At 39.3% G+C, this 20411-nt stretch overlaps 1 long non-coding RNA gene across 3 annotated transcripts; it reads right to left on the bottom strand.

The window, feature by feature from the left end:
- Positions 1 to 2422: 2422 nt before the first annotated feature.
- On the bottom strand, positions 2423 to 7826 carry LOC123150719 (uncharacterized). Of its 3 annotated transcripts, XR_006475317.1 has the most exons (4): positions 7604 to 7826; positions 6986 to 7485; positions 5622 to 6892; positions 2423 to 5108 (listed from the first exon to the last, which is right to left on the bottom strand). It is a non-coding gene; the product is annotated as an uncharacterized lncRNA (long non-coding RNA). The 3 variants fall into 3 exon arrangements; XR_006475316.1 differs by having other exon boundaries at positions 2423 to 6892; XR_006475318.1 differs by having other exon boundaries at positions 2423 to 6892; positions 6986 to 7464.
- Between the last annotated feature and the right edge of the window lie 12585 nt (positions 7827 to 20411).

Below are 20411 nucleotides of genomic sequence, written 5' to 3'. Positions count from 1 at the left end.
TTAATACGTTGGTAAAGACATTTTCTTGAGGAAAACGTGCCCATGAATTGAGTACAAAGAGGACCATTAAGCCAGGACGGAGGGAGTACCAGTAGTAAACCGGAAGGAGGGAGTAGGTACTAGTAGTACAGTACTACGTAACAATGTGCAGTAACAAAATTCCTCTATGCCCATCATGTCTACTCACGTGTCATGCAAGAAAATAGAGATAAGTACACGTGAGACTCAGGAACGGTCATACACGTAGGGGGAGTACGTGTAGGGGCCACTAAGGAGCAGTTAAATCACACAGTAAGTTAGTCGGAAGAAGCAACCATCATTTCACTCTTCAATGACACGTACACAATATAAAATGGTTGATATGGAGAGAAAAAGAAAACCACTACATATAGTTATATACACTAGCAGGAGCCTAAGCTACAAGCCTGATTGCTTGAGTTGCTCTCTTCACAAGCATAGAACGACGGTGACCACACCGCTGGTCACATATCCGTCCTGATCCCGCCGCTGGGGGAAGGGAACAATGTTCTGCGTAGATGCGGTCGACATCGGCGAGGGAGAAAACCCATAGTTAGTGCGTCCCACTCGGGGGTCCCCGTGGTATGAGATGATGCCGCGTCCCAACCGCCCTTCTAGCTATAGCCCGATGTCCCAGGTAGTACATCTTCCTTTTGGAGCCGGCTTGCTCCACTACCGCAGCTCCCCACATAGCTCCATCTCCATGTCGATCTTTCTTTACTTCTACCGGCTTCTATTTGTGATGAGTTGATGTCTCATGAACTAGTGCCAGTACTATTATTCTAATCACACTTCTTCAATATCTTTGCCATCAGGGATGCTCAGCTCGATTTTAGTGGAACTGCACAAAAGCATCGTATGATCTGAGGGTGCCAGCCGTCTTTCCTTCGACATGTTCTACCTAGCCAGGAAATTAAATCTTGTTTAGGGTTTAGGGTTTAAGTTGTAGTGATACCAGCATGTTAGTTTTCCTTTGTATTTAATGGAATGTTGTAACGGGGCAACCTTGGAGTAGGAACGAAAATGGAGTGGAAACTTTCTGTTTTTCCAAAGAAAAATGGAAACAGAGAGAAACCAATGTTTCGTTTCGTTGGATCACGCCATCGAGCAAAACCAACGTTTAAATCACGTCTGTCGTGTTCGTGTCTCACCCTCCTCCACGGCTCGACCCCACATGGTCGCTCGACATGCCACTCACCGCAAACCGAGTATACGATAACTTTCCCGCCTGCTTGTCGATGGATCGCGCCATGGAGTACTACCACTACTGGAAGAGATTGACGAGTTGGGGGAGGACAGCTAGCTGTAGCACGGACTCCCAAGAACTTTTTACATGCATGTTGTGGCTGGCTATTGCGACCTTTGAACACGGAGCAGTCACGTGCACCGGGAAGCGGCGCGGGCCATGCTCTCTCAGCCGATGCGCCGCTTCAATGCCGGTGCCAGAGAGAGGTCGCATCCGCTCTGGCCGGGCATGAATGCGACACTGACCGTTTCGGGCGGGAAGCACGAGCAGGTGATGAAGAGGGTTCGGGTTGGTCAGGAGCGGGCGCGGCAGCGGTCCGGACACCCGCAAACAAGAGATGTTGCATGTTAATATTGCTGCGTATATAATTAACAACGTAAATAATGTGCCAGTTGGACAAATATGATTGGAGATGGAGATGGAGATGGAGATGAAATTTTACGTAAACACGGATATGCATGTCTATGTATTTTTTGTTTTTTTCGGGAACAAACTTTTATTACTCATGTAGCCAGGCTACACTTGGGGTTACAAAGTTCGGCAATGCCTTCAGGGCCTGAACCTAGCAAAATAGCGATATGACCACTAGTCCTACCATAATGAGCTAAAGTATGACTTACAATGTTGTTGTTTCGTCGAACATGAGCAATACATGTATTTTGGAGTGTCATTAGCGATCTAATCTCACGCGCCAAAAAACCAAACCGAGATCTATCAAGATCTTCATTCCTAATCCTCACCATATTTGTAGCTTCAAGGCAGTTGATCTCGATATTGATATTTGGAGCTTAGACTCCCCATGTACTTTATTATATGAATATAACGGTGTGTGGGTAAAAAAAAGATTACTCCACTGCAATGCGAGCGACAAACCTTCTTTGATGGCCAACAATTCTGCTTCCAGTGCATTCGCGCAATAACACAAGCTTCTACATGAAGAGAAAATTATAGCACCCCCATGATCCCTAGTATCATACATGTACCAGCAGTTCCGTTCTCTGGCAAGAAGGAACCATCCATATTCAGTTTTACCCAGCCATCCTCAGATGCATGTCTATGTCTATGTGTGTGCGCGCGACGACTCTCGCGACCTGGAAGCGGGGGCGTATTTTTGATCGACTTTTCTTTCTTGGTACGTTAAAAAATTGTCCGCCAGTTTTAGTTTCTTTTTTTCAGGAACGCGCGTATTCTATTTAAAACCACTGCTATGGAGAGATTTTTTACTCCATTGTATATACTAGTCGCCAACCCGTGCATTCGCACGGCTATCATATTATGAATATTTACTTTGTATATGTTTAGTTAACAATATTATTATACTATTATTAGTTCTTGATGGCTTAGAATTTACTAAATAGTTTTATTGCAGGGCAAACATAAATAAATATCATATGTTATTGCAGGCATGTCACAATTTTCCATGTACCTATATATATATTACGGTACACATACAAAGGAATTATAGCCATTCGATAATGTAAGTATACTTTTTAGAAGCTTTAGAAAAAAAGTCTTGATTTATTTCGCATTTGTAAAAATTGCATGAAACAGGAGTGAATAATTTCAAATGTGGTTGACTCTAGGATATACAAAATGCTAACTTTGTGTGTTTGGAGAGTATTAGGATTTTGTTTATCATGGGAAGATTACTTGCTATTTTCCGTGGGGTTTCGAAAGCCTCTCGAAGGTCTTACTACCGCTAGTCCATCCCTTATTTCCGTGAACAAAAAAATTGAATCTGTAAGTGTTATCTACATTCTCCCTATATTGATGCCATATATTTGTATTCTGGTTTTGTGGTTTTAGGCATGTAAATTACAGATTGTACATACAAAATGACTCTTTGTGTTTCCTCAATGCTAAGAGTTCCTATCACGAATATGCACTATACCAGTAAAATTCATGCAGACCAAGAAATGAAAAGAGAAATGTGAGATCAACATACAGTGCCTACAGACTGCATCAAGTTTATGTGTTTGAAGGAAGGGAAATGAAAAGATAAATGTGAGATCAACATACAGTGCCTACAGACTGCATCAAGTTTTTGATTGACTTTTCTTTCTTGGTACGTTAAAAAATTGTCCGCCAGTTTTAGTTTCTTTTTTTTCAGGAACGCGCGTATTCTATTTAAACCACTGCTATGGAGAGATTTTTTTACTCCATTATATATACTAGTCGCCAACCCGTGCATTCGCACGGCTATCATATTATGAATATTTACTTTGTATATGTTTAGTTAACAATATTATTATACTATTATTAGTTCTTGATGGCTTAGAATTTACTAAATAGTTTTATTGCAGGGCAAACATAAATAAATATCATATGTTATTGCAGGCATGTCACAATTTTCCATGTACCTATATATATTACGGTACACATACAAAGGAATTATAGCCATTCGATAATGTAAGTATACTTTTTAGAAGCTTTAGAAAAAAAAGTCTTGATTTATTTCGCATTTTTAAAAATTGCATGAAACAGGAGTGAATAATTTCAAATGTGGTTGACTCTAGGATATACAAAATGCTAACTTTGTGTGTTTGGAGAGTATTAGGATTTTGTTTATCATGGGAAGATTACTTGCTATTTTCCGTGGGGTTTCGAAAGCCTCTCGAAGGTCTTACTACCGCTAGTCCATCCCTTATTTCCGTGAACAAAAAAATTGAATCTGTAAGTGTTATCTACATTCTCCCTATATTGATGCCATATATTTGTATTCTGGTTTTGTGGTTTTAGGCATGTAAATTACAGATTGTACATACAAAATGACTCTTTGTGTTTCCTCAATGCTAAGAGTTCCTATCACGAATATGCACTATACCAGTAAAATTCATGCAGACCAAGAAATGGAAAGAGAAATGTGAGATCAACATACAGTGCCTACAGACTGCATCAAGTTTATGTGTTTGAAGGAAGGCCACGAAATGAAAAGTGGTAAAATGTGGAATGAGCAATAGCTATCTGACATAAAATTTCTTTCTCCCGCTATCAATATCTTTCAGGAGGATATCTATATGAGGAATAAATCAATTATTTGTAGTAACAAAGAACTTCTTGTAGGACTAAAAGTGCGCAAAGAAAGGGAATCTATAAATAGTTCAAGTCTAGCATTCTATGAATGTAGCGGACCAGTTAATCTAACAAAATTTAGGAACAATACAACGGTTGTTTTTAACAACTGAACTAATATTCTCTCCACACATGCATTCTGGTATCTTATGAAACTAATGATGCATAAACATTGAGAACCAATGCTGGTCGATACTAAGTGAAAGGGCATAACCTCTTCAGATCGAACTGAAATTTAAATTAAGTTTAATGACATTTCGGGGTGGAAACAAAAGAGCTACATATGCAATCACGATTACAATATAATTGCTGCACTGTTTGGCCGCGTCAAGATGCTGTTATGTAAAAAATATAACACTTTTAGATGAAGAAAAAAGTGTTTAGGCGAGTGCTATTAAGAGATAGGTATAAATGTTCAGAAAATCTTTAACTAAAGAAGAACAACACGGTGAACAAACAATAGTGCAGTCCACTGTTATACTTGATATGCTGCTACTGTTAACCATACCGTAGCAAAAAACTTGATTTCCTCTCATGTTAAGCATAATTTTAGTTCACAATTTCGAATGCGCTTACCAATGTAAGGTTGTTATATTTGGACCTAAACCAAAGTCAGATCAAATTCAGTTACCTTTCTATGGTTCATGTCATACTTATAAATGATTTGATTGGCTGGAGAGTATATATGCTCCAATTTTCACCATCGGGATACCAAAGTGACCACAAACCGATGGTTTGCAATGCAGGGTGCTAGATGCTGACTCCAGGTTTCCTGCCGAACAACGGCTATTTTCTCATTTATTTCATTGCAACAGTAAAACTACATCATGTTAGACCATCTATAATATGCAGAGTGCTTGTATATAGGTGCTTAAATGCCAATATGAAAAAAACAGCTACATACACTAAGGGTCCAATGCAAAGAACTATTCAATAGGCGCTTATATAACTTGAAAAAAACTAAGAGACAACCTAATCATCTGTCTGCGGCAATCCAAATAACATAAGCGTTTTGTTCCAAAAAACGTTATCTCTAAGCTGTAATTGAAATAGAACCCATCTTGCTAGAGCTAGTCGCTTGCCATGTGAGCGAATCGGTTGAAGCTCCTGATTTTTTATACAAAAAACTATTAGTTTTGGAAGACCTACTGACAGCACACATGATCAAATTTCCCTCCTAGTGAGGACAGCCTGCATGTAAATTCTTCTGTAGAGGAAATCAACTCAAAGAAATTGCATGAAACATAGGATTCTTATCCAATCGGGCATGATTATAGTATTATACCTCTTAACCGCCATGACCAAATCAGGAGGCGTGGGGAAGAGGATGCTTGCACCGAGGTAGTGATCCCCAAGACAGAATCTGCTCAATATTGGACCGGCTATCCTGCTGCTCCTTTCTGTCCTTTCTACCCCGCGACATGGAGATCCAAATTAATACCATGGATATCTGTTCATGTGCCTTATGAGATACCTTGCAACTTACAAAACAACCAACTGTAGCTAGGCATGACACCAAAGAACTGACTCTTTTTCATCTAAGTCAAGGCCAAGACACGGTCAGAACAACCTTGGTAGCAAAGCAATAACACTTGTTAGATATAAAATTTGATAGGTTTACGCCTAGAACTTGATAAGAGATAGATGATGAAGAGAAGCACGAACCTGGGAACCATGAAAAGGGGACCAAACCACTAACTATTTAGGAGTAGAACGTGAGAAGGTATCATATCCATGCATAACAGGGGAAAATGAACTGACCTTTCTACTGTTTTCTCATGTAAGTTGGCAAGAAATAAAACTAAAATGTAAACCCATAATTCTGGACATGCCGATGTCGTATCCACAGAACTATGGACTTACCTCCACCAAATTTGTAGCAGAAAATTTGAGAGATGAGGGTCTATAAGAAAACAATGGCCAGTACACAAATTTTTTAACCTGCATACAACACAAAAGGTACTGGTACTTAATCAGTACACCGAATCTATACAATAATTTACTTGCAGCAGTAAAATCTGCATAACATATAGCATGTATAGAAAAGATATCGATATGTGCAACAATACCTACTGTTGGATAATATACTATGTATTTCACCGTATCCTAAATTAAATTCAGGACCTTGTGCATTGATTCAAAGGATATATTCGTTGCTTATATATATATATATATATATATAATTTTTTACATGTAAAAGTATAAATCACGGGAATCATCTGAAAAGAAAATAACACATGTGTAGCAATTTCTCTAAACATTATCTTAAACACATGGCGAGCACGTCCAATAGGTAAATGACTAAACGGAGGAGGGATGATTTGAACCGGCCAGAGAAAAGGTTACTTTACAAACATTTATTCCACTCTGCTGAGAGTAGTAAAACATGTAGACGGTGATCGATTTGGTCCTTGTTATGTTATTGACGACAAAGTCATGCTGCTGCTGCTTGCAAGGAACATGCATGGCAAGTGTCTTGTTGTGGTTGCAGGCCACGCTGACCTTTAAGTAGCAGCAGTCTCACACCTTCTTGACCAACCTTTATGACACATGCAACTGCAATAGAACACTCACAGAGATGACATGAGATAACAAAAAAATCAATCAACAGTACAAACCTCGTAGAAGAGATTGAAGCACACCACCTACCACTTCCTTGCTGATCTTCATGGTCTTCTCCTGCAGCGTGCTGAGGTTCTTGATGCCACACTTCACGGTCTATTGTATGCCTAGTTGAGAGATCGTAATAAAACATTGGAGTCGCGGAGAGGTTGTCCTCAACAGGTACGTGGCCATGGTTGTTCCGGCTGTGGCATTGAGAAGTACACACTAAGCAGCTCGGATTATGGCGTAGGCATCGACCCGGCTCAAGTGCCTCATAGCGGATGGAAATAAATCAGGCTATATCATCCGTCATCCTCATCAGCCTTACATAATCACCACAAATCCAAGTTTACGTGGACACACACTTTCCATAAATCAGCCTTTCAAAATTGCAGAGCTAGCACCAACCTTCTGGACAGAGTATTAGAGATAAATTTTAGGAGTAGAAATTATCCAAATCAGGAACTGTTGTGGTACATGGTACACCTCCTCTGATGCATCAACCATATTGGACAGATTCTGTCCTGAGAATATATATTGGATTACTGCATGGCCAGAAGTTAAAATCTGAATCACAGGCAACAGTGGATAATGGATCGAACCATATACCTAACAGTAGTAGAGGTAGTAGAGGATGGATTGGATCGTGTCGTAGTGTCGTACCTAGTTTTTTCAGATCAATTCCAGCATGGATGAAAGACCGAAGGGAGAAACGTCCCAAAGATAAGACTCATCAAGAAAGAGGATTAGGAAGAGTGGCAATTGGGGATGCTGGATGCTGCTGCGGTTGGGAACCGCGGCGTCCGAAGGAGACCTACGGGAGCGATGGCCTGATCCGTTTTTCATGTGGGGAGGAAGAGAGACATTAGATATATTTTTTGAGGCAAAGAGAGACCTGAGATAGAAAGAGAGACGTGAGAGATTGAGAGATTGAGAGAGACTACGTGCGTAAGAGTTTTGGGCTTCAAAGATGTTGGGCTTTGTAGTGTATTTATTTTTGGACGTACTAATCTGGCTGAAAGGTTTGTCATTTTTTTAACAAAAGTTAATCTGCACCGTAATAACTTGGTCCCATCTCAGATCTACTGCTCGTAATTTCTAATTAACGGTGCAATTTCTAGGAAGTCTGTAATTAGTATAGGTATAGAGGTATAGATAGATAGATATAGATAGATAGATAGCCTCTTGTTTGATAGGGTTTCTCGCGTCTTGCTCTCTCACCCTCTCCATATCAAAACAACATGACAGTGTCCACTCTATCTCTCTCCTCACCGGTGGTCACAGATCCGGCCGAATCCCATCCGCTGCGGGAGGTGAAGAGGTGCAGCGTTGACATTGTCGCCATCAGCGATGGAGGAAGCCGATGCGCACCGTCCTCTCGGAGCCAGCGCTGGCGCGGACGAAGGTCCTCCGCATCCTTGTTCGGTGCCGTTGTGTAGGCAGATCCCGCCCGGCCGCCTAAGCGACATTTCGCCCACCTAAGTTATAACTTCGTGTACTGGTCCAGCTCCCCAGGTTGCTGCATGCAGGTTTTCTTCTATGCAACTACTCCCCAGCTCCCCATGTATAGTAGCTAGGGTTCGTTGGCTGGTCCAACATCACCTACTATTATCGAGGAAATGCCACTCGAAAAGTTGTCCTGATTTATGCCTCGGTGGAGGTATACATGTTGTTTCGACAAAAAGTACATGGTGGTTGTGCGGTCATTGTCCATATGCTCCTATTGCTGTTGCTAATCTAATACTATCACTGGTTAAATGAAGAAATGCTTTTTTTCTCGGGTATCCTGGTTTAGTTCCCATCAAGATAAGCATGATGCTTCTGTTTGTTGGTGTACTTTTCATCAATTCTTTTTGGCAATTGAGATGTCGTTGTTAATCTTGTACCATTGCCAAAACAAAGTAACAACACTATATCCCTTTTTTATATTTTTGCAAACAGCGATGTGTATCTCCATACCCGGGCATGTCTGATGACCCACAAGTATAGGGCATCGATCGTAGTCCTTTCGATAAGTAAGAGTGTCGAACCCAACGAGGAGCAGAAGGAAATGATAAACGGTTTTCAGCAAGGTATTCTCTGCAAGTACTGAAATAAGTGGTAACATATAGTTTTGTAATGAGATAATTTGTAACGAGCAACAAGTAACAAAAGTAAATAAAGTGCAGCAAGGTGTCCCAATCCTTTTTGTAGCAAAGGACAAGCCTGGACAAACTCTTATATAAGGAAAACCGCTCCCGAGGACACATGGGATATCGTCAAGCTAGTGTTCATCACGTTCATATGATTCACGTTCGGTACTTTGATAATTTGATATGTGGGTGGACTGGTGCTTGGGTGCTGTTCTTACTTGAACAAGCATCCCACTTATGATTAACCTCTATTGCAAGCATCCGCAACTACAAAAAAAGTATTAAGGTAAACCTAACCATAGCATGAAACATATGGATCCAAATCAGCCCCTTACGAAGCAACGCATAAACTAGGGTTTAAGCTTCTGTCACTCTAGCAACCCATCATCTACTTATTACTTCCCAATGCCTTCCTCTAGGCCCAAATAATGGTGAAGTGTTATGTAGTCGACGTTCACATAACACCACTAGAGGCTAGACAACATACATCTTATCAAAATATCGAACAAATACCAAATTCACATGACTACTAATAGCAAGACTTCTCCCTTGTCCTCAGGAACAAACGTAACTACTCACAAAGCATAAACATGTTCATAATCAGAGGGGTATTAATATGCATATAGGATCTGAACATATGATCTTCCACCAATTAAACCAACTAGCATCAACTACAAGGAGTAATTAACACTACTAGCAACCTACTAGCACCAATCCCGGACTTGGATACAAGAATTGGATACAAGAGATGAACTAGGGTTTTGAGATGAGATGGTGCTGATGAAGATGTTGATGGAGATTGCCCTCTCCCGATGATAGGAGCGTTGGTGATGACGATGGCGATGATTTCCCCCTCTAGGAGGGAAGTTTCCCCGGCAGAACTGCTCTGCCGGAGCTCTAGATTGGATCCACCAAGGTTCCGCCTCATGGCGGCGGAGTTTCGTCCCGAAAGGTTGCTTCTTATTTTTTTCTCGACGAAAGACTTCATATAGGAGAAGATGGTCATCAGAGAGCCACCAGGGGGCCCACGAGGCAGGGGGCGCGCCCTAGGGGGGGGCGCCCCCACCCTCGTGAGGAGGGTGTGGGCCCCCTGGTCTTCATCTTTGGCGAGGATTTTTCATTATTTATTATAAGGTGTTCCATGGAGTTTCAGGACTTTTGGAGTTGTGCAGAATATGTCTCTAATATTTGCTCCTTTTCCAGCCCAGAATTCCAGCTGCCGGCATTCTCCCTCCTTATGTAAACCTTGTAAAATAAGAGAGAATAGCCATAAGTATTGTGACATAATGTGAAATAATAGCCCATAATGCAATAAATATTGGTATAAAAGCATGATGCAAAATGGACGTATCAACTCCCCCAAGCTTAGACCTCGCTTGTCCTCAAGTGAAAAGCTGAAATCGAAAAATATGTCCACATGTTTAGAGATGAAGGTGTCGATAAAAATAAAATACGGACATGAGGGCATCATGATCATTCTTATAACATCAACTTATATAATTTTTGTCATATGATCTCTAATGCTAGAGTAATAATTCAATCACAATATCAAGTATGAATCGTAAACTTCATTGAAAACTAACAAACTATAATCTCGGTCATTGAAGCAATTGCAATTTATCATAACATAGGAAAGAGTCAATGTATAAGAGCTTTTCAGCAAGTCCACATACTCAACTATCATATAATCTTTCACAACTGCTGACACTCACGCAATACTTGTGGGTATGGAGTTTTAATCGGACACAGAGAAAGATAGGGGCTTATAGTTTTGCCTCCCAACGTTTTACCTCAAGCGTAATGTCAACAGTAATAGTTCATGAAAACTCACATCCAATTAGCCATATATACCAGGATCTTTCCAACATACTGTTCTTGCCAAAGGATAAAGTGGAAAAAGGAAGGGTGAAAATCACCATGACTCTTGCATATGGTAGAAGATAATGATAAAAGATAGGCCCTTCGCAGAGGGAAGCAGAGGTTGCCATGCGCTTTTATGGTTGGATGCACAAAATCTTAATGCGAAAGAATGTCACTTTATATTACCCCTTGTGATATGAACCTTTATTATGCAGTCCGTCACTTTTATTACTTCCACATCACAAGATCGTATAAAGCTTATTTCTCCCACACTAATCAATCATACATATTTAGAGAGCAATTTTTATTGCTTTGCACCGATGACAACTTACTTGAAGGATCTTATTCAATCCATAGGTAGATATGGTGGACTCTCATGGCAAAACTGGTTTAAGGGTATTTGGAAGCACAAGTAGTATCTCTACTTGGTCCTGAGAATTTGGCTAGCATGAGGGGGAAAGGCAAGCTCAACATGTTGGAGGATCCAAGACAATATAATTTATCTCAGATGTAATAAAACATAACCCATCACGTTGTCTTCCTTGTCCAATGTCAACTCTTTAGCATGTCATATTTTAATGAGTGCTCACAATCATAAAAGATGTCCAAGATAGTATATCTATATGTGAAGACCTCTCTTTCTTTATTACTTCCTATTAATTTCAACGATGACCAAAACTATGCTTGTCAACTCTCAACAACTTTTATTCATCATACTTTTCTATGTGAGCTCATTACTCTCCATGAGATCCATAGGATCTCTTTGTTTATTTTTTATTTCTTTCTCCTTTCTTTTATTCACTTAGGATCATGGCAAAATAATCAAGCCCTTGACTCAATACTAATCTTTATTATATAGCTCACGGACTCGATTACATAGAAGGATAATAAAGCAAAACTCACAACTGGATCATGCCATAAACTTTATTCCACTAGATCAAAATACTACTAATAAGATCGAACTAAGGAAAATGGTAAAGATTGGAAGTGATGGTGATACGATACCGGGGCACTCCCCCAAGCTTGGCAGTTGCCAAGGGGAGTGCCCATACCCATGTTATTATATCTCCTTGGTTGGTGAAGAAGGTGGAGGTGTTGTTGATGATGGATAGTCGCACATCGAGCGTAGAAGGTCTTCTAACTTGCGGATAATGCTCTTAAGTGCGATGATATGCTCCTTCAACAAAAAAATTTCACGTGTGAGATACTTATTTTGTATACAAGCCAACTCAATCATCTTGAAAGCTTCAATTCTGCAGGGGTAAGAAGATTATGATCCAGTTGAAGGGTGTCTTCTATTGCTGGAAATTGGTCCTCCACGGCCTTCTTGATCCCTTCATCCTTATTGATCTCCATAGGTTCTTCTCTCTTCAGCTCTATCTTCATTAGCCAAGCATCATTGCCCTCATGATTGGAGGAGGAGGGAGACGACATAGTGCCTGGCCTTGATAACCCTGACAGAAAACAGCTCGAAACAAAGACAAGAGATTTTTGCGTGATACGAGAGTCAAAACCCCCGGGAGATTATATAATGAATTTTTACTGACCAAAATACGTATCATGCAAGAAAACGGAGTCCAGAAGGCACACGAGGTGCTCACGAGGTAGGGGGCGTGCCCAGGGGGGTAGGGCACGCCCTCCACCCTCGTGAGGCCCTCGTGTCCTTCCCGGACTGCTACTTAATTTTCTATTTTCTAAATATTCCAAAACTGAGAAATATTGCCTTAAAAATTGTTTTGGGGTCAATTTACTTACCGTACCACATACCTATTCCTTTTCGGAGTCTAAAACATTCTGGAAAGTGTCCCTTATGTATTCCTCCGGGGTTACGGTTTCAATAATATTGGTTTCAACATTTATGGGATTACCTGAGATATAATGTTTGATTCTTTGACCGTTTACCACCTTCGGATTTGTGCCTTCTAAGTTGTTGATTTTTATGGCACCGGAATGATAGACCTCCTCCATAACATAGGGGCCTTCCCATTTAGGGAGAAGTTTCCCTGCAAAAAATCTTAAACGAGAGTTGTATAGCAATATATAATCACCTACATTAAACTCACACTTTTGTATCCTTTTCTCATGCCATCTTTTAACCTTTTCTTTAAACAACTTGGCATTTTCATAAGCTTGGGTTCTCCATTTATCAAGTGAGCTAATATCAAATAACCTCTTTTCACCGGCAAGTTTGAAATCATAGTTGAGCTCTTTAATAGCCCAATATGCCTTATGTTCTAGTTTGAGAGGTAAGTGACATGCTTTTCCATATACCATTTTATACGGAGACATACCCATAGGATTTTTATATGCAGTTCCATAGGCCTATAATGCATCATCAAGTTTCTTGGACCAATTCTTTCTAGACCTATTGACAGTCTTTTGCAAAATTAATTTGAGTTCTCTATTACTCAATTCTACTTGACCACTAGACTGTGGGTGATACAGAGATGCAATTCTATGATTGACGTCATATTTAGCAAGCATTTTACGGAAAGCACCATGAATAAAATGTGAACCACCATCAGTCATTAAATATCTAGGGACTCCAAACCTCAGAAAAATAACTTCTTTAAGCATTTTAATAGAAGTATTATGATCATCACTACTAGTTGGAATAGCTTCTACCCACTTAGTAATGTAATCAACAACAACTAAAATATGTGTATATCCATTAGAGGCAAGAAAATGTCCCATATAATCAAAGCCCCAAACATCAAATGGTTCAATAACAAGTGAATAATTCATAGGCATTTCTAGACGTCTACTAATATTACCATTTCTTTGACATTCATCACAAGAAAGGACAAACTTACGGGCATCCTTGAAGAGAGTAGGCCAATTAAAACCGGATTGCAATACCTTATGTGCAGTTCTATCTCCCGTGTGGTGTCCTCCATAAGTTTCGGAGTGGCACTTGCGTAGGATCCGTTCCTGTTCATGTTCAGGTACACAACGTCTAATAACACCATCTACTCCTTCTTTATAAAGATGTGGGTCATCCCAAAAGTAATGTCTCAAATCATAGAAGAACTTTTTCTTTTGTTGGTATGTGAAACTAGGTGGTATAAATTTAGCAACTATGTAATTAGCATAATCAGCATACCTAGGAGTATTACTAGAAGTACTTATGACATTTAATTGTTCATTAGGAAAGCTATCATCAATAGGTAGTGGGTTATCAAGAACATTCTCTAACCTAGATAAGTTGTCTGCAACGGGGTTCTCAGCTCCTTTTCTATCAACAATATGCAAATCAAATTATTGTAGCAAGATAACCCATCTAATAAGTCTAGGTTTAGCATCTTTCTTCTCCATAAGATATTTAATAGCAGCATGATCAGTGTGGATAGTTACTTTAGAATCAACAATATAAGGTTTGAACTTATCACAAGCAAATACAACTACTAAAAGTTCCTTTTCAGTAGTAGCATAATTTCTTTGAGAATTATCTAGAGTCTTACTAGCATAATGGATAACATTTAATTTCTTATCAACTCTTTGCCCTAGAACAACACCTACAGCATAATCGCTAGCATCACACATAATTTCAAAGGGTAAATTCCAATCAGGTGGCTGAACAATAGGTGCAGAGACTAATGCTTTCTTAAGTATTTCAAATGCTTCTACACAATCATCATCAAAGACAAATGGTATATCTTTTTGTAATAAATTCGTCAGAGGCCGAGAAATTTTTGAGAAGTCCTTGATGAACCTCCTATAAAATCCGGCGTGACCAAGGAAACTTCTTATACCTTTGATGTCCTTGGGACATGGCATCTTTTCAATAGCATCAACCTTGGCTTTATCAACTTCAATACCTCTTTCAGAAACTTTATGCCCCAAGACAATAGCCTCATTAACCATAAAGTGGCACTTTTCCCAATTCAAGACAAGATTAGTTTCTTCACATCTCTGCAAAACTCGATCAAGATTGCTCAAGCAATCATCAAAAGAAGATCCATAGACGGAAAAGTTGTCCATGAAAACCTCACAAATCTTTTCACAAAAGTCAGAGAATATAGCCATCATGCATCTTCGAAAGGTAGCAGGTGCATTACATAAACCAAAAGGCATACATCTATAAGCAAAAGTACCAAAAGGGCATGTAAAAGTAGTCTTTGATTGATCTTTAGCCGACACAGGTATTTGAGAGAAACCAGAATAACCATCTAGAAAGCAGTAATGTGTATGTTTGCATAATCTTTCTAGCATTTGATCGATAAAAGGTAAGGGGTAATGATCTTTCTTAGTATCCTTGTTTAATTTGTGGAAATCAATTACCATCCTATAACCTGTAATAATTCTTTGTGGAATCAATTCATCTTTATCGTTAGGAACAACAATAATACCTCCCTTCTTAGGGACATAATGAACAGGACTTACCCACTGACTATCAGCAACGGGATAAATTATACCTGCCTCTAGAAGCTTTAGTATTTCTTTTCTTACCACTTCTTTCATTTTAGGATTCAGACGTCGTTGAGGATCACGAACTGGTTTGGCATCTTCTTCCAAATTTATTTTATGTTGACATAGAGTGGGACTAATGCCTTTAAGATCATAAAGAGTATATCCAATAGCAACACGGTGCTTCTTCAGAGTTTTCAATAATCTTTCTTCTTCATGCTCTGAAAGGTTAGCACTAATAATAACATGATATATCTTCTTTTCATCAAGATAAGCATATTGAAGATTATCAGGCAACGGTTTAAGCTCAAACACGGGATCACCCTTAGGTGGAGGAGGATCCCCTAGGATTTCAACATGCAAATTGTGTTTTAGCATAGGTTCTTGTTTAAAGAATACTTCATCTATTTCCCTTCTTTCATTCATAAACATATCATTCTCATGGTCTAGCAAATATTGTTCTAAAGGATCATTAGGAGGTACGACAATAGAAGCAAGACCAATAATTTCATCCTTACTAGGCAACTCTTCTTCACGGTGTTGTTTACTAAATTTAGAGAAATTAAACTCATGAGTCATATCATCCAAGCCAATAGTAACAACATTCTTTTCGCAGTCTATCCTAGCATTAACTGTATTCAAGAAGGGTCTACCAAATATAATGGGACAAAAGCTATCTTGTGGAGAACTAAGAACAAGAAAATCAGCAGGATATTTAGTTTTCCCGCACAAGACTTCAACATCTCTATCAATTCCCATTGCTGAAATAGTATCTCTATCAGCAAGTTTAATTGTGACATCAATATCTTCTAACTCAGCAGGTGCAATTTCATGCTTGATTTCTTTATACAAGTCATAAGGTATAACACTAGCACTAGCACCCATATCACATAAGCCATGATAACAATGATATCCTATTTTAACAGAAATAACAGGCACGCCTACCACAGGTCTATGTTTATCTTTAGCACAAGGTTTAGTAATTCTAGCAGTTTCACCACAGAACTGAATAACATGCCCATCAATATTATCAGACAAGAGCTCTTTAACAATAGCAATATTAGGTTCAACTTTAACTTGCTCAGGAGGTGTATATGTTTTAATATTGCTTTTACGAACCATAGTTGAAGCTTTAGCATTATCCTTTATCCTAACAGGGAAAGGTGGTTTCTCAACATAACAAGTAGGAACAATAGGATCATTATAACTGACAGTCTTTTCTTCAACTTTAATAGGTGCAGCTACTTTTACTTCTATGGGAGGATGATATTTAAACCACTTCTCCTTAGGGAGATCAACATAAGTAGCAAAAGATTCACAAAAAGAAGCTAATATCTCAGAATCAAGTCCATATTTAGTGCTAAACTTACGGAAAATATCGGTATCCATAAAAGATTTAACAAATGAAATTTAGGTGTCATACCTGACTCCTTACCATTGTCGAGGTCCCAATCTTCAGAGCTGCGTTTAATTATTTCCAATAAATCCCATTTGAATTCAATAGTCTTCATCATAAAAGAGCCAGCACAAGAAGTATCAAGCATGGTGCGATTGTTATCAGAAAGCCGAGCATAATTTTTTTGAAGAATTGTTTCTCTTGGAAGCTCATGATTGGGGCATGAATATAACATTTATTTAAGCCTCCCCCAAGCTTGAGTGATGCTTTCTCCTTCGCGAGGCCAAAAATTATATATATAATTGCTATCATGGTGAACAAGATGCATAGGGTAATACTTTTGATGAAATTCCAATTTCAATCTTCTATAGTTCCATGATCCCATATCATCACATAGCCTATACCATGTCAATGCGTCTCCCTTCAAAGATAAAGGGAAGACCTTCTTCTTAGCAACACCATCGGGAATACCTGCTGCTACCTCTTGAGCTTGCGTTGGTTTTCCCCGAAGAGGAATGGATGATGCAGCAGAGTAGCGTAAGTATTTCCCTCAGTTTTTGAGAACCAAGGTATCAATCCAGTAGGAGGCCACGCTCAAGTCCCTCGTACCTGCACAAAACGATAGCTACTCGCAACCAACGCGATTAGGGGTTGTCAATCCCTTCACGGTCACTTACGAGAGTGAGATCTGATAGATATAATATTTTTGGTATTTTTGGTATAGAGATGCAAAGTGAAAAGTAAAGGCAAAGTAAAAAGCAAATCAAGATTAAAGTGATGGAGATTGATATGATGAGAATAGACCCGGTGTAGCGACCCAACCTCAGACGGTCAAGTCTCTGTGCTTAAGTGTCATCCCTGGAACGGTATGCTGACACACATAGTACTCGAGGATTATAACAGAGGTAAATCACATGTATAAAATAACGTAAATACTATTACCTTAATCCAAATAGCGGAAGTAACAAAGGTTGTGGATTCCCATCAACACCAACGACAAAGTTGAGTGTAGAAATCATAACCCTAACGTATCACTTACTCGTCATAAGAAGTCCTGCAACATGAGATGTTGCAGCCACAAAGGGTCAGTACATTGAATGTACTGGCAAATTCACACCGTAGGAGAATGATGAATAAAGGCTATCACTACATGCATATTTGGCTGGTGGAAAAGCTCTATGGTTATAGTTTTTGCGAAAAGCCAATTTTTCCCTAGTGCAAAGGAATATATTTTATTTAACTACAAAGTTGGTTGAAAATATTGAGAAGGTTCCTCCAACTCAATCCCAATTCTCTATATAATGCACAATACATCGAATGGTTCTGTAATCATTCGTCGTCACCTAGAGCCACCGGATTATCAAATGACATACTGATGACAAACCCTGCCCGTTCCACAATCATAGGCATTACATATTTTGAATGGGAAAAGCTTGTCAAAGTTTAATCATTGATGTTAGCCATAAGACATTAGTTTAATATATTGGAATTGGAAAACCTTGTCAAATTTTACTCATTAATGTTAGCCAGAAGACATGCATTTGATATTTTTGAGTGGGACGCCCTTTGCTGTGAGCAACGTCGATCGTTTTTTCCTATTCATGTCTTCATTTCAGAAGTTAATAATTACTCTGCTGAGATGCATAGTCACATGAATGTTGACTTATGTAAGGTATTTTAAGAGTTTGTTCTGAATGTTGTCTATGTAATGCCAGGCCCTATGAGTTTGATTGCAAAGTTGAGCTTGGAATGATGTGGCATGCGACATCATGAGTAGTTCACCATGCCTCGTGAGAATAATGCTTCATATTTGTTTGCATGTTGAGCTAATGCTTGTGATTTGCATATTAAGAATATCATCCTCTTCTGGTGTTTTTGTGCTTAAGAAGTTCATGGTCTTATGTTTCATTCATAGCCTCTACGACAACTCGGGTAGGTTAGATGTGAAACCATATGATATTCCAACCAATTCAGTATCTTAGGCCATGATTGGATCATTGTTTTCAAACCAAAATCGCTTGTAAAACTGATGCCTGTAAATAAAAGTAGATGGTCTCGGGTGAAGCGTTTGGTTGGTTGATTTTGACTAGTAAAATATACACTGGTCTCTCGAATTACACGTGTAACTTGCCGGTTTTTGTTATAGACCTCGGGCCCTCGATTTCATTATGCCTGTATTTTTACGCGTTGTTTCCGATGACGAGTAAATTACACTTGTATCTTAATACAGGTGTGAAATAACCCAGAGCTCCCAAGCGCGGCCTTATTGTTTCATGTCGTCTCTGTCTCTTGAACGTGCTCATTGGTGTCCGATGATCCTGGCTTCCTGAATGAGCAGCGGGGGCTATATCAGACCATCCGTAGGGCCCGCGAGGCCCTCTCCGTCGTCCTTCGAGTTGTTGCGCTCGCTGTCGCATCGAGCATTGTCAACATGGTCAACGAACATGAGGATTCAGGAGATGACTTTATTTTTGATTGGATGATAGTAGGGACCCACTAGGGCCATAGTCGTACGTACGAAGTGCCTCCTTATTTTGTACAACTATATTTTTTGCTTCCTCCTAGTTTCCTGACATCACAGTCCCACACCATTGTCAACTATGTAGTCAATAAACGAGAGAATTGCACAAGGAGCGGCCGACATCTGGGACCAAGCAGCTCGAGCAGTATTTGTGTTTTTCTTGAGCGATGTTTTCATTGTTATTCAGAGCAGAGCAGGGTATTAACTTAGCAGGTTGTGGCCTGTCTAGCCCAAGCCAGATATCCAGCCCAGATATTAATTTTTTTCAAGCTGAAAATGGCTAGCCCAGCTATACTTTTTTTGAGAAATAACCAGGCAAGGTCAACTTGTTATTCTCCGCCCCGCTAGGCTGAAATCTTTCCTAGGAGGGATGCATTAGGATTAACAAGAAAATGGGCTTTAAGAAATAATAAATGGGACATAATTATGAAAACTGGGCTGTAACTATAAAAAATGCACCAAACACGTAATTAGTTTATAAAATACTATTTTTGGATTTTGTAAATTTTAATTTCATTAATTGTTGCGCACACAATGTTTCGTTGGATTTTTACGTAAGATAAATTTATATTGAAATTGTATTTAATCTGAATAGAAATTTTTGGATAAAAATATTTTGGATCCCACCAAAATGTGGGAAATTTTATTGAATTCTGTTTTGAACGTTTGGTTGAAATTATTAATCGTTGTCCTAGCTAGAAAATGGGTTGTACTTTTAACAAACTGTAAATGGGATGTAGTAAATCCCATCAGAATACAAAAATGGGTTGTACATTCTTACAAATCTCAAATGGGATATAAGTTCTCTGCCACACACTTGTGGGCTTACTAAGTTGACGCGTCCCCTCAAAAATAAAATAAGTTGAGGCGTATGCAAGGTTTTATCAACTTATTGTCAACACCACGGTTCTAGCAACAGTGGTTGTTGGATGTCCATCCAACGGATGTCGTGCTTCTTCTTCAATCTCAAATATTCTAGCTTCAACCACCCAAAAAATGATTCCTCCCCCTGACATCTGGGGTGCACCATTTCGGAGGCTGACCTGTGGGCCTACTAAGTTGACGCGTACCGAGGGCTTTGTCAACTTAGTTAATATAAATGATTCTAGCTGTAGTGAACGTATGATGTCCATCCAACGGCCTTCGTGTTTCTTC

This window comes from Triticum aestivum, chromosome 7A (genome assembly GCF_018294505.1).
Source record: "Triticum aestivum cultivar Chinese Spring chromosome 7A, IWGSC CS RefSeq v2.1, whole genome shotgun sequence".
In the NCBI taxonomy this organism is placed as follows: domain Eukaryota; kingdom Viridiplantae; phylum Streptophyta; class Magnoliopsida; order Poales; family Poaceae; genus Triticum; species Triticum aestivum.
Note: the sequence above shows the minus strand (reverse complement) of the source record. Positions and strands in the feature narration are given on the sequence as shown.